Source organism: Bactrocera oleae, chromosome 5, assembly GCF_042242935.1.
Source record: "Bactrocera oleae isolate idBacOlea1 chromosome 5, idBacOlea1, whole genome shotgun sequence".
NCBI lineage: Eukaryota > Metazoa > Arthropoda > Insecta > Diptera > Tephritidae > Bactrocera > Bactrocera oleae.
The window spans coordinates 5,175,832-5,189,783 of record NC_091539.1 but is presented as its reverse complement, the minus strand read 5'-3'; the positions used below and the strand labels follow the sequence as shown (position 1 = coordinate 5,189,783).

Here is a 13,952-nt window from a genome sequence, read left to right as displayed (position 1 = left end):
TAATGCAAATTCAGAAAATTGTGAAACTGAAAAATTAAAAATAATCACAAAATTATGAAAACATTATTAAAAAAATTTTACCAAATAAACAGCCAATAATGTAATAAGTCCAAATGCAAAAATTTCCATTAGCAGTAAAATTTTTGTAAAACTAAACTCAGAACACAAAGTTGAAAAAAGAAAAAATACTGAGAATAATATACCGAAAAAAACAATTTGTCCGAAGAAAACTATATCAAAATTAAAACAACAACACAAAATGTTTATAAAAGCGCAACAATTGTGTGCCGTTAATATAGTGCAAACAAACAAATAAATTTAAAAGTAAGATTTTAAAAATTAAAAGTTAAAAAAAATTGTTTTTCATTAAATAAAATTTAAAAAATTAAAAAAAATTTTAAATTAAACCAAATAACTATTTTTAATAACTGTCTAAGTTGAAAAGCCAAAAGATTGATTAAAATCTAAAACAAAATAAATTCTGAAAAAATTCAAAATATTCTAAAAGTTAAACAAATTATTCCCTATAGCTGGCTGTGTTAAAAAGCCAAAAGATTGAAAAAAATCTGAAATAAAGTACAAAATTTTAATACGTAAGCTTTGAGTCAAACACATAGGTAACCCAATTTTCGGAAAAAAATCTCAAAAATTGTTAAAACTATTCATTAAATCAAGAACTTTGTGTTTTTAGAAAAAACTGTGTAAAATGGATAGAAAACTAACATTTAAAGTACTGAAGGTTAAAAAACGTAATTTAATTTCAAAATTTAATAAAATGTTTATTTAATGCTTCTTAAAAAAATAAAGAAAATTAATTGTTAATATTTTAAAATTTAAGTGTTAATTAACATATATATTTTCGAAAATGAAAAAAGTCTTAAAGTTAAAAAAAATTCATTTCCGAAAAACTTAAAACTACTACTAAACTTTAACAAAACTTTTTTTAAAACTTCATTCAAAATTTAAAAAAACAAAAAGTTAATATTTCAAAATTTAAATATTCAGTTTTGTTTTCGGTAATGTATGCAGTTTTACTTCTAAAGAAAAACCATGATTTTTGGTTTAATAATATTGCGTTTTTAAAAGAAATATTCATATATTGTAAGAATTTGTATGAGCAATATAATGTTGGTATTTTGAAAGTTTTATTTATACCGCAAAATTTTATAACATAAAATTTCAAGCTTATAAAAAATTAATTACAAATAAAAATTTTGAAATTTTTCGAATTCAAAATTGGCGTTTCAAGTAAGGAATGATTATGGAAAGAAATATTTACCAAATCTTATTTTAATTTTGAGGCGATTTATTTGAAAGTAAAAAGATTTATAGTAAGCTCTTTTAATCCTAAACTAATAAAAAATAACGCAATGAAATTAAATATGGCAGTACCAAGTATTGATGATATTGATATAAAAAATAAATTATTGCATTAATTAAAATTCAAAAATTAATTTATTAAAAATTTAAATAACTCAATTAAGTGATAAATTTAAATAAAAAATTAATGAATTAAAAAAAATTTTAAATTTAAAAATTAATTAATTAAAAATTTAATTAATTCCAATTAAAATAATTAAATAAATTAATTAATTTAAATAAATTTATTATTTAATAACATTATTATTATTAATAATGTCAAATAATTTATTTAATTTCAAATTAAAAAATTCTAGAATAAATTAAAAAATTAATTGAAAAACTGCGAAACTAAAAAAATATAATAATTAATTTAAAAACTTTACAAATTAAAATAAATTATTTAATTTAGTTTACTTAATAAATTTTATTTTCAAATTTAAAAATTTTGTATCTCGCTATACATACTAATTTTTTGCGCCAAAAAATTTTTTTGAAAATAAAGCTCTTTAAATCAAACATTATACACTTATAAATTTTCTAAAAAAGTTTTTTATGAACTGAAAAATATTTCGCTTTACTGTTCTTTAAATTATGACATGATAAAAAACGTAAAAAAATATTTCGACATACCATATACATATTGGTATATTTATGAAAATATTTTATTACAATTTTTTATTTCTTTTTTTTACACGCAAGATATCATTTTTATTATTTAAGACCTTTATAATTAAAGCTGCGAGCTGAAAGCCTCTGAAGCTAGTGCTCCTTTTACTTTGTAAAATAATAATTGTGTTATTATTTTTCATATAATAAATAAATAAATAAATAATTATTTCTTATAATAATAATTTTGTTTAAAAAATTTATTTAAATAGTTAAAATTAATTAATTGCACATAAATAACAAAGAAAAATCTTTACTCAGAAACTACTAAAATTTTAGAGACAAAATTTTATTTTAAAATATACTAACATTTTAGACTTGAAAAAATTTTAAATACCATTTTCGAATATCAGACCAACCCACAATATTAAAAAGTTTCACGCATATATTTTTGCTAAAAATTCAATTCCTATTTTTTAAAATGCTTGAAAATAAAGGAGTTTCAACGCGGAAAAATATTTAAATTTTATTGATTTGTATAATTAAAAATTTAAAAAAATATATATAAATATATGGTATATCTAAAAAATTGCTTTCAGATTTTCGAAAAATACACAAAGCATAACAAATGCATTATATGGCAAATACATATGTAGCGATATACATATAAACATAGATTCGAATATATAAAAAAGCTTTCGAAACAGTTTTGTAGGAAATATAAACAAAAAGTGCTAACAATTAAACTAATTTATTAAACATTTTGATTTCTTAACACACAATCAAGAGCTTTCAACAAGTGTATAGTGTGCATTCAATACAAAACATATGGTTCATAAAGTGACAACAAAAAAACAAAAGTAAATTCTTGTTAACCCGTGGAATTTGAGGCAAATAAAAACAATAAAAAAGGTTTGTTTACACTTTCTAAGTATTACATAAGTATTCAATATTTTCTTATAAAAAAATGTTTGTACTCCCACGGTTTTTCGGCGCGGCGAATTGACATTTGGATTTTGAATACATATATGTGCTAAAGTTTAGAAAATTTTGAAAAAATTGAAAATTCGAAAATACAAAAAAAAATACCGAAATTTTGAGAGAACTGTTAAATAACATTAGAAATTAAAAAAAAAATTTAATTTAATATAATTAAAAATTTCAGAAATTTTTTCAAAACTTTTAGAAAAAAACTCAAAAATTCCAGAATTTTTTTTGAAACTTCTCGAAATACATTAAAAATATTAGAAATGCCAAAATTTTAGATAATCAGTTAAAAAACTCCAGAAGGTTTTTTTTCTGTCAGAAATTTTTAGAAAAAACTTCGAAATTCCATAAATATTTTTTGAATCTTGTCGGAAAAAAATTAAAAATATTAGATATGCAAAAATTTTAGATAATCAGTTAAAAAATTCAGCATGTTTTTTGTTCAGTCAGAAATTATCAGAAAAAATTCGAAATTTTTTTTAAACTTTTGGGAAAAAATTAAACATGTCAGAAATGCAAAAATTTCAAAAAGTAAGTTTAAAAATTCCAAAATTTTCTTGGAATTCATTAGAAAAAACGAAAAAATTTTGGAAATGCAAAATTTTTAGAAATAAAAAATTCCAGAATTTTTTTTGAAATTCGTCGGAAAAAATTAAAATTATCAGAATCGCAATTTCGAAACAATTTTTATTGAAAAGGAATCAAAAATTAAAAAACCAAAATTCAGTAAATAGGTTCTTAAGTTTCAAATACCTTAGAAAAAAACCAAAAATATCAGAAATGCAAAATTTTTAGAAAAAAAATTCAAAAATTCTAGAGTTTCACAATTCTTTCAGAATTTCAGAAACTTTTTTCGAAACAAATTTAGAATTTTCTGCCTGTTCATCTCTGCCATGCATTCGAATTGGGTTTGACAATCAAATTTAAATATTTATCTTCTTTCCGATACTTCCATATATGCAAGTATTCATATATAAGTACTTGAATGTATAAACCGAGTGCTCAAACAAGTGCTTTTATTCAATATATATATAAGACATAGCCTTTCTGGTCTTTATTATTATAATTTTGATCGAGTTTCTAGCGCAATAAGCGCAAAGAGATTTGTTGTTACTAATGTGTTTGTAAAGCGATTGATATGCCGTTAGAGCTGTTTTTATCACACCTGTAGATCACTGAGGTTGATAGAGATATATTTATGTTACAGAAGTATACCGATTTCACAAAAATGTTGATCAACTAAGTCTACTGAAGAGTCATACAGACTAGATTTGTATATAAGATTTGAGTTAATATATGGTTACTTCAACACTCAATTGTTCTATATAACCTAAAATTCGTATGTACGTAACTCTTGAAACATATTGGATTCTTTTTTTGCACTTAGTAATGCTAGCATAACCTTTAATTATATCTAAAAGCGCAATTTTACAATTTTTCTTCATATAATGAAATTAGATTATATTTGAGCTTATTGCAGACCTATTATTCCGAGAATAAAAAACCTAACCTCACTTTATATTTTTGCCTAAGGCGCTATTGAACTACAAATATTTGACTTGATATCTTTGACTTTTTGATAAACTTAACCCAACATTATGTACGGCTCAGTTGAATCAAATCAAGAGAATTTTTCGCTGATCCCTTTCTATATTGGACCGACTTTTCAGCCAGCCGACTAACCTAACCTAACTTTACATACTTTGTTAAAGCTATACTGAATCTTCTAACACATTCCAAACAGCATCTAGAGATTCTAGGCAGCATGTAGCTTTATAAAAACTGCTTTTACAGGACCTAACCTCACATTGTGATTCATTTCTCGAGATCAAGAAACGTTGTATGGGTTCAGTAAATCAAAAAATTGATTCCAAACAACATTTAGTGATTTGAGAGAGCATTTTAATAAGTGTCAAGCTTTTTTTACATTCATCTACTAAACCTAACCTAACCTCATTTTCTAAAGAAAGCTTTACTGAACTGACCAGGGTTCCAAAAATGGCGTGTACACGCAGAAAACTGAATAGAAGTTCTAGAAAGCATATGGATTGATATAAAACTGTAGTACATTTTTCTACTTAGCCAAACCTAACCTCACTTTCTTGCGGAAGATTCTACTCCACCCTAGGGAGGCTGTCTCAATTCCGTTAATGCAAAAAGTTTAATAATTGACCGCTGTTGCAATATCAGTACACAATATATACAATATAATAAAACAACAACAATAACAGCACAAGCAAATAACTACAACAACAACAGCTGCAATAATGTGCCAATAGTTGTTAACACACTGCTAATAATGTATCAGCAAATTGCAATAGAAATGACAGCAAACTATTGCAACAACCACATTAAAAACAACAACACAAAAACACCTGGCACATGCAACAGCAGGCAGTGAACAGGCAACAATCAACAACTTATCACTTGATTTATTAGATTTGACATGAAGATATATGCACACATGCACATGCACACATGTGTGTGAATAATTGGTGTGTGTATGTGTGTGAGTGCAGTTATCAGGCAACCGACATCATCATTAGACGCTGCCAACCAGCTAACTAGCCAACAAGCTAACAATAGGTGTAATAATAAAATTGTTGTTGTTGTTGTTAATGCTATTGCTATTTTTATTGTTGTTGTAGCAGTTGCAAATTGCAGCAACAAATTAAATCGCATGCAATCACCGCAAGCTGGCTGCATTTCATTTGTTGTTGACTGATTGTGCAAAAATGTTTAGCTTATCGTTGTTGTTGTTGATATTGTTGTTGTTGCCGCTGCTGTATCGCACTTATAGTGTTAAAACTGATGCCTGCCAACGACCGCTGACCGACGCTGTTAGCAGCAGCTGGCAATTTGCTAGCAACTAGCAATCATTATAATTTATTGTTGTTGCTGCTGTTGATTATTTATTGTTGTTGCCACAGTCAGCAGCTGACGGTGCACATTAGTTTTTGTGTCAATTTGCCGTAAATAATTTATCTAACATGTCAATTGCGAATTATTGATGCTGCCGCCAACTATTCGCAATTGTTATTGTTGTTGCTTTTGTAGCGGCTGCCCACTTTTTGCACCCGCACGCACATATACCTACATATGTATGTACCGGCTTTTGTAAATATGTAATCGCATTATTTTAGCTAGAATTGTTAGTTTTACTCTGCTTGATAACAGCAATAATTCGCGTTGTTGTTATTGTTATTGTTTTTGTTTGTTGTCGTACACATGCGTAGTGCTAGCATAGTTTTGTTAGCATTTTATTAGCCAACTACAATACATGGCGCTTTTTGCTGCAATATGCACGCATAACTTCATGCCACGCATTGGTGTTGGTGTTGTTGTTGTTATTGTAAATAGTTAGTTTTATGTTTTTATTATAGATATTTGCTTGTCATGCCACATTTAAGCGTGTTTTATATAGTGCTTAGGTGCTTTCTATAAAAAAATGTAGCATATCCGTAGGCGACACGCAGTTTTTGTGTATGTAAGTGCATTCAAAGCCTGTATACGCGCAAAAAATTATATTTTGTCGTAAGTCCTAAGCCCGCTGGTGTATAGCTGTGATTTTGTTGCAAAAAAAATTTGGATGATTTTGGTTTCGAAAATTTTTCAAAAATTTTTTAGAATTGCAAAAGCAATTAAAAATCTGTAGCTGCGAAAAACAAGTATGTTGTCTCGCAAACTTAACGTACGCTGCAATTTTTTTGTAAAATATTTAGAGAGTTTTAATTTCGAAATTTTTTTTTCAAAAACAAAAACGGTTTTGAAATTCGGTTCTACTCATATATACATACATAAGTGTGCGTATGACATATAAAATAGCAAAACACTATGTTAATGCATTTGAAATTTTTTTCAAATATTACAAAAATGGTTGCTAGGCAGTTTTGAAATACAGCTTTAGGCATATACACATAGATGTCCTTATGTGATAAAATAAGCGAAAAAATGCAATACATAAAGATAAAAATACCGTACAATCGCGGCTTACTAAACAGCCAACTAATTTTTTTGAAACCTGTTTCATTTAAAATATATTCAACAAAAATTATAATATATTATATATAAATATATTTTATATATATAAGAATATTGGTAATACACTTTTTAGCAGTTTAAAAATTTTAAACTTTGCCTAATTTGCGAGAAGTATGTATAAGAACATCATTAAAATGTGTCATAATTACAAAATCTGTAGTATTTGCGATTAGTTTAGCCTACCTACAGGCGTTTGCGGCGTGCTTTTTATTAAAAATAAAAATCTAAATAATTATTCACAAAATATAGCCTACCGCTGGGGGCCCTAACGCAAACAATTTTGATATACGAGTAATTGTAGCCTACATATGGGCGTTTTAAATAAAAGTAGTGCCAAAAATATTCGTTTCGAATGTATATACGCAAACTAGTCAAACAGTTTTAGAAATATCGATCTGAAATTTTGTATACATCCCTACCACTGAAAATATATCCAAATACCCAAAAATCGTACAAAAAAAAGAAAAAAAAACTATGCAAGCTAAGGCTCAGCTAGCGCTGCGTGAGCTTGCATTTCTTACGCACTTGCTTGCGTAACGCATGCGCTGATAAATATACCTTGATGTTCTAATTGTTGTTGTTGCTTTCGCATTTCCTTATTTTCGCATTGTTGGCTTTATTGCTAACAAACAATGTGTGCAAGTGTGTAGCGGGTGAGAGAAGAAATGCAGGAAGGATAAGCACAAGAAGCATTATTGTTACGTGCTAGCGGTGGCAAGACTTTGGTGGTAGCGATTTTTGAAGGCGCTTCCTTTTGTGGTGCGCACACTTTTATTTAATTTTTTTAGCCGTTCTACCGAGTTACGCTTTCCTTTCGCTTTTTTCACGATTTTTTTATACATTTTTTTTCTCATATTTTTGTTGTTGCTTTCCTTTTTATTGCGTTACTTTTGATTGTTGTTGTTGTTGTTGTTATTATTAATGCTGTTGTTATAACTGCTTTGATATTGGCCGTTGTCGTTTTGCTGCTGGTAGTGGTGGCTTTACGCTTTTCCTGTAGGTGTTTTAATCCCATTTCGCTGAATTGCCGCGCACGAAAATCAATGGAATCAATTACAGCAACAAATTTAATAAGTGGAAATGCTACTTGTGCATGCATAAGTAAATAAATGTATGTATGTAAGCTGTGGCGTGTATTTTGTCAGAAAACCAGCAACTTGGTTGCCACATTGTTGCTTGAAATTCAACTTTAATAAATTCATAATTTACATAAGCTTCCTATTTTCTACAAAAATATACTAGAAATGCATAAAATTTCATCAAACAAAAATAAAAAAGATATACAGCGCCTAAAGGTATACTATACTTTTTGAAAACATAGTACAATAGTTTTTTTTTAAATTTTAACGCGATATTTTAGCATTAAGCGTCTGTTAGTATGCTATTATTCTTGTTTTCAATTTTCAATTCACAAATATTTTACTTTTTCTCAAAAATTTTACATTGAGCGCCTGATAGTATGCTATTCTTTTTGAAAATAATTTTGATTTTTATCTCAATTTATACTATATCTTCACCAAAATACTGTCGAGAAATATTTTTGCACAAATTTTTTATATGCAGCGCCCGTGGCTAGACTAAACTTTTTGAAAATAATAATAACTTAAGTTTCGTTTTTTACAAGAGTGTATAGGAAATGCACAAAATTTATTCAAAACAAAAATTTTAATTTGCTGAAAGAATACACAGCGCCTGTTGGTATGCTATATTTTTTTAAAACAATGCCGTTTTTTTATTTTAATGGTTATTTTTTAGCATTAAGCGCCTGCTAGCATGCTATAATTCTTCAAATTGCATTTTTGCAACATTTTCTAGCTAGATTTATTTTTACGACATAAAAAATTATTTTTGACTCTTGTAAACCCTACCTTATGCGTATATTTTCTTTTACAAATTTTTGAATTCTTTTTAATAATCAAAGTAAAAAATGTACAAAAAAAATTCATTATTTTGTATGTAACTTTACGTAAATTTAAAAATTAATAGAAAAAAATGTAAAAACTAATGCAAAGAATTTAAAAATGAATGCAAAAACTTGAAAATTTCATTAAGCGAAAAAATTTCAAATTATTAGAAAAAAGTTTTCTTGCATCAAAATATTCCTCCTATCGCATATGCAAATTTTAGTTACTTCCTGTCACTGCTTAACTCCATTTGCCAGCTCCATTACAGTTATACACTCCCTCTACTCTAATATATTTATGTATGCGCCTGCTTCATTCACCCACATGCACTCCCTCTCACTTAGCTTTCATAAACATTTATACATTCATCTTCAACTTAAATTTTCACTCACACCTTCTCCCAGAAAATTTCTAGCTTTTGACTTCACTTATAATTTTAAGCTACACTTTTCACTCACCCTGAATATAATATATACATAGCTACACATATATATGTATATGTATTTGTATTTTTTTATCTAAATATATTACCATCTTGAACACCCACTCGAAATCTCTACCATCATTCTTTCAAGCACTTGTCTCCTTGAATAGAATATTTTTTATATTCTTGAAGCGCGTAAAATAAACGCATTGTTGGTGTCGTGTGGCGCGTCTTGTAAGTGCTGAGGAGCATTGAAAGCTTGTTTGAGGAAGTTTCGTTTCATTTAAGGAAGTCTCATTTGAATGTACGACAAAAATCTCGAATTGAGTTTAGATTATTAATAGACAAAGGTAGTTACATAACAGTTAACAATGGCACTAAAAAATATTTATTCGAAAAATGCTTAGTTCATTTAACTTGCTGTGTAAATTACTTCTTCCAGATAGAACAATAATCTTATAAAATCCCGAGGTGATCTGGCTTAAGTGCAATCTATATTTAGGTTTGCTTACTACGCAAAAAATAAAAAAACAATTTTAACAAAAAAATTTTACTAAATAATTTTTGTTAAACATTTTTTTTTTTTAATTTTAAATAATTTTTAGTAAAAAAAATTTTATAAAATTTTTGGTAAACAATTTTTTTTTTAAATTTTAAATAAATTTTAGTAAAAAAAAGTTTATAAAAATTTGAATAATTTTTAGTAAAAAAAATGTATGCAAAAATATCTATTTTTCGCCACATTTCACCACAATAAGTAGCTGTGAAACGCATGCAACAAATATTGTATAAACAAACCCGTCAAACAAAAAAATTTTCTATACAAGAACTTGGTTTTGATCATTCAGAGTGTATGGCGGCTATATGTTATAGTAAACCGATCTAAGATATTTCTTCGGATATTGTAGCATTGCCTTGAGCAATAATCCACGCTAGATTTCGTGAAGATATTCTGCCAATTAAAAATGTTTTCCATACAAGAACTTGTATTTGATCGTTCAGTTTGTATGGCAACTATAGACTGTAGTTGTTCGATCTGGATATTTTTTTCAGATATTTTAGCATTGCTTTGGGCAATTACTATTGCTAAATTCCACAGAGATATCTTGTCAAATTAAAAAGTTTTCCATGCAAGAACTTAATTTGATAGTTCAGTTTTTATGGCAGCTATATGCTAAAGTGACCCGATATCATCGATTCCGACAAATGAGCAGCTTCGTCACGCTGATCGTTTATACAATATATATATTTTATAAGGTCTCCGTCGTTTTCCTTCTGGGTATTGCAAACGTTGTGGCAAACTTCATATACGCTGTGGAGGGTATAAAAAAGTCGCAATTTCTTAAATACATACAGGTAAAATAAGAATACATAGTGCAACAACAACAAAAAATTATTCTTAAACCAATAATTTATTAGAAAAGAAATGCTTAACACAAAAAACAAAACAACCAAGACTCCGCCAACTAAGGGTGAAAAGTGTACGCCAAATTTGTGGCAAGAACGAAAAACGAAAGCAATGAAGATCAATGCGCCACTAAAACTGAGTGCTGAACTTGAAACGCACGTAGCACGCACTCCCACTCACCACTATACTATACGCTAAAAAAAAACAATAAAATAAAATAACAACAACAACAGTAAAAAGGATGACTCAGTCACGCGCTTGGCTGAAGTGCTTCAATTGCTGACTGGCTGATGATTGGGACATATCAATGCGCACGATAAGCGAAAAACTGTAAAGTTGACTATTATTATAGCGTGGCAAATACTGAAACCAATACACTAAGCCGAGTACAGTTGGGTTGAGGCAAACACCCTGTGGCAACCTCTAACTTGCCCACGCAAGCACGCACAGGCACAGGCGGTGACGAAATCACGCACTCGCTTGAACATCAAGCCAAAGAACAGCAAAAAAATTATAACAACAACAACTAAACTATTAGGGCAACAACAATGGTACACATTACAACAACAACAATACTAATAACAAATAATGTCTGGCAAAGATATAAAAAGTGAAAAGTTTGGGCAGGACAGCAGCAACAAACATGAAAATAACAACAACAACAGCTGCACTATTCTCTGCAACAACCACAATAATAGCAACAACGAAGTATAAAGAATAAAAATAAATAAATAAAAAGAACTTTAAAGTGAAAAGTTTGGGCAACACAAATGATTACAACAACTACTACAATAGTCACTACAACAACAACACTACACAAATTGTGGCAAATAAATTAAAAGTGAAAAGTTATCGGAGTGACACAGCAGCTTCAAATATTGAATGAAAGTGATATGTATATAAAACAACAACAACAACAATATTGTTAAGTATACCGTTATATATTGGTTGCAAGCGTTGTTGACGTCTTCATTTCGCAAATGAAATCAATTTCAACAATGTCAATTGCCATGCTTTCTTGTGCCCATTTCTTTTGTTGCACGCACACACACACACACACCCATACAAACATATACATACACATGCGCACGGCTATTTTCGCAATAACGCTTCATTGATTTGCCGCCGCCATCAGCGGTGCTGTCTATCACAAAACAACAATGCGCAGCAAAATCGATTACCGATTTGGGGGTAAGTTGGCCGGCGCCCCTCTTTGTTCGCTTGCCTGCGAGACGACAGCAATTCAGCCGAATTGGTATTGGCATGCCGACATTACACTTACGAGATTACTTTTCGTCTAAATATGGTTTACAAGATGCGCTCGTACACGCTCCGGCCCATACAAAGTTGTGTACGAGTCCAAGGCGATGACGCGCTTCCCTTGTGGCTTGCAATTTTAATTACTGACTAATTACTTACTTTCTTTAACTGTACTCCTTATACTATGTACCGTACTAGTATGTATGTATTTTTCACTTTTTGGCTTCAAGTTGCTAGCTTTGATTATATGTTTCGTGAAAGAAGCGCTTCTCGGAGGGAATGCCGCTGGAAATTCTTGGCATTTGCTCGTCGTTTTTAGATTTCCTGTTTCGTTTTTATTCTATTAGATCTTACTAATGTTGTATTGGTAGACGGCAAGAGACTGACGAAGTAGTGCTCCTAAAAGAAGTCCTTTACCAATCGGCTAAAAACCAGTTCTCTAAATATTCGCCTCCGAGCATATACAACACATTACAAAAGTTCAAAGCCAATAGCTCAAGCCAGAAGCCGAATCCATGCTTATAATCTCAATCACAACTTCTACGCCACATTACAACAGTCTACAGTACTGTAACTTCTATGAAAGGTATATAAATCCCGACTTAGTTCAACTGGATAGACTCAGGTTCAGGAAAAATCTATTTATATATAAGGCTCGCATTGGAACGCGCAAGCTTTAAGAAACTCTCGAACTCAACAGTTTTGAGAATCTCAGCTAGATTTCAGTCGTGCGATTTGAGCGCTTGAGTTAGTGGTTTGTGGAACGTGATTTTCATGCTACAATTTTGTGGTTTACTAATATCGGTTTTTACGCGGTTAAGACTGCATAATCTAGCACCAACCCTCTTGTGTAAGTCTGATAAAGAAAAGTTGCTCACAAAATCTGTTTAGCTACTTTAATATCGTATTGAACTTGTGAAACACTTTTTTTCTCAAAAGTTTTGGTGTTGTAAGAGTAACTGCTCCCATTTAGCATCACGTGTAAATATAACGCTGAACGTAGGTGTTGCCAGAAAGCCAATCTTCAAAAACTCTTCCACATTGTCGATCGTTATGAGCTCAACGGCAGAAAAAGTTATTCTTAGACGAAAGCTTTAAGTTGACGAACCAAAATTTACCTACAACACTTCTTTATCAGGCCAGTTTCTTGGTATGTAAAACTCTGAAATTTCTTCAAAGTACCACTGCACCAAATTCTTAGGGATCTTCTATTTTACCAATGCTGAATTTGTTCGCCGACTCCACGAGAGAAGACGTTGGATATTGTTGGCTTACGGTTTGTTGAGATTTTTTGGTTTTATTTGATTAAGATTGCGGCTTTTGAATCTTTTTGCTTACTTCGTATATCTTATAAAGAATCCTTGAACTAATTTTTGGCTTTCGTCATATGAAGGCAGTTAGTTTTAGTTGTAGAACTAAGTAAGCTCGAGCTCTGAGCCTGGTATCACGGTCTGACTTTTTAGTCATTTCTGTATCTTTTTCTAACGAATATCCAAAAGTTGAATTTTGAAGCTTCTTCTTGGATGACAACTTGTAGCGTCCAATTATGTGAAGGAAGGACCGCATATATGATATATTTTTGAGAATGAGTTCAGAGAACTTAAGCTTTCTAGAATACCGCGTACCTTACACATTTCCAGACCTCACAAGAACTGCGAACTGTGATGTGAGAGATTCCAAATGACACAGAGCCCCCCACTCAATGTAAGCCTCGAGCCATCGCGCAGCTTTAGACGGCGTTTCTTTGAAAATGACGCCTGAATATGTTCTTGTAAAGCAGCCTCTTAAATGCCTTTACAATCTCGCGCTTGTCGCTCAATACTCACTTGACAATATTGCAGGACGCACGAAAAGGAGACATACTTATAGACAGCTAAAAACAGTTGAGTCATTTGCTAAGTGCTCGAGTGTCGCTTAGAAGTTTAAGAAGTGGGGGTAAGAGAGCGAGAGACATAAAAGA

General features: G+C 29.9%; 1 protein-coding gene across 3 annotated transcripts in view; it reads left to right on the top strand.

Moving 5' to 3' along the window:
* Nucleotides 1-2,573: 2,573 nt before the first annotated feature.
* bi (T-box transcription factor bifid) overlaps nt 2,574-13,952 on the top strand; it is a 244,184-nt gene continuing 232,805 nt past the window's right edge. For all 3 annotated transcript variants that reach the window (XM_070109744.1, XM_070109745.1, XM_070109743.1), the window contains exon 1: nt 2,574-2,880. The gene's annotated coding sequence lies outside the window, so the exon portion shown is untranslated. The remainder of the gene's footprint in view (nt 2,881-13,952) is intronic.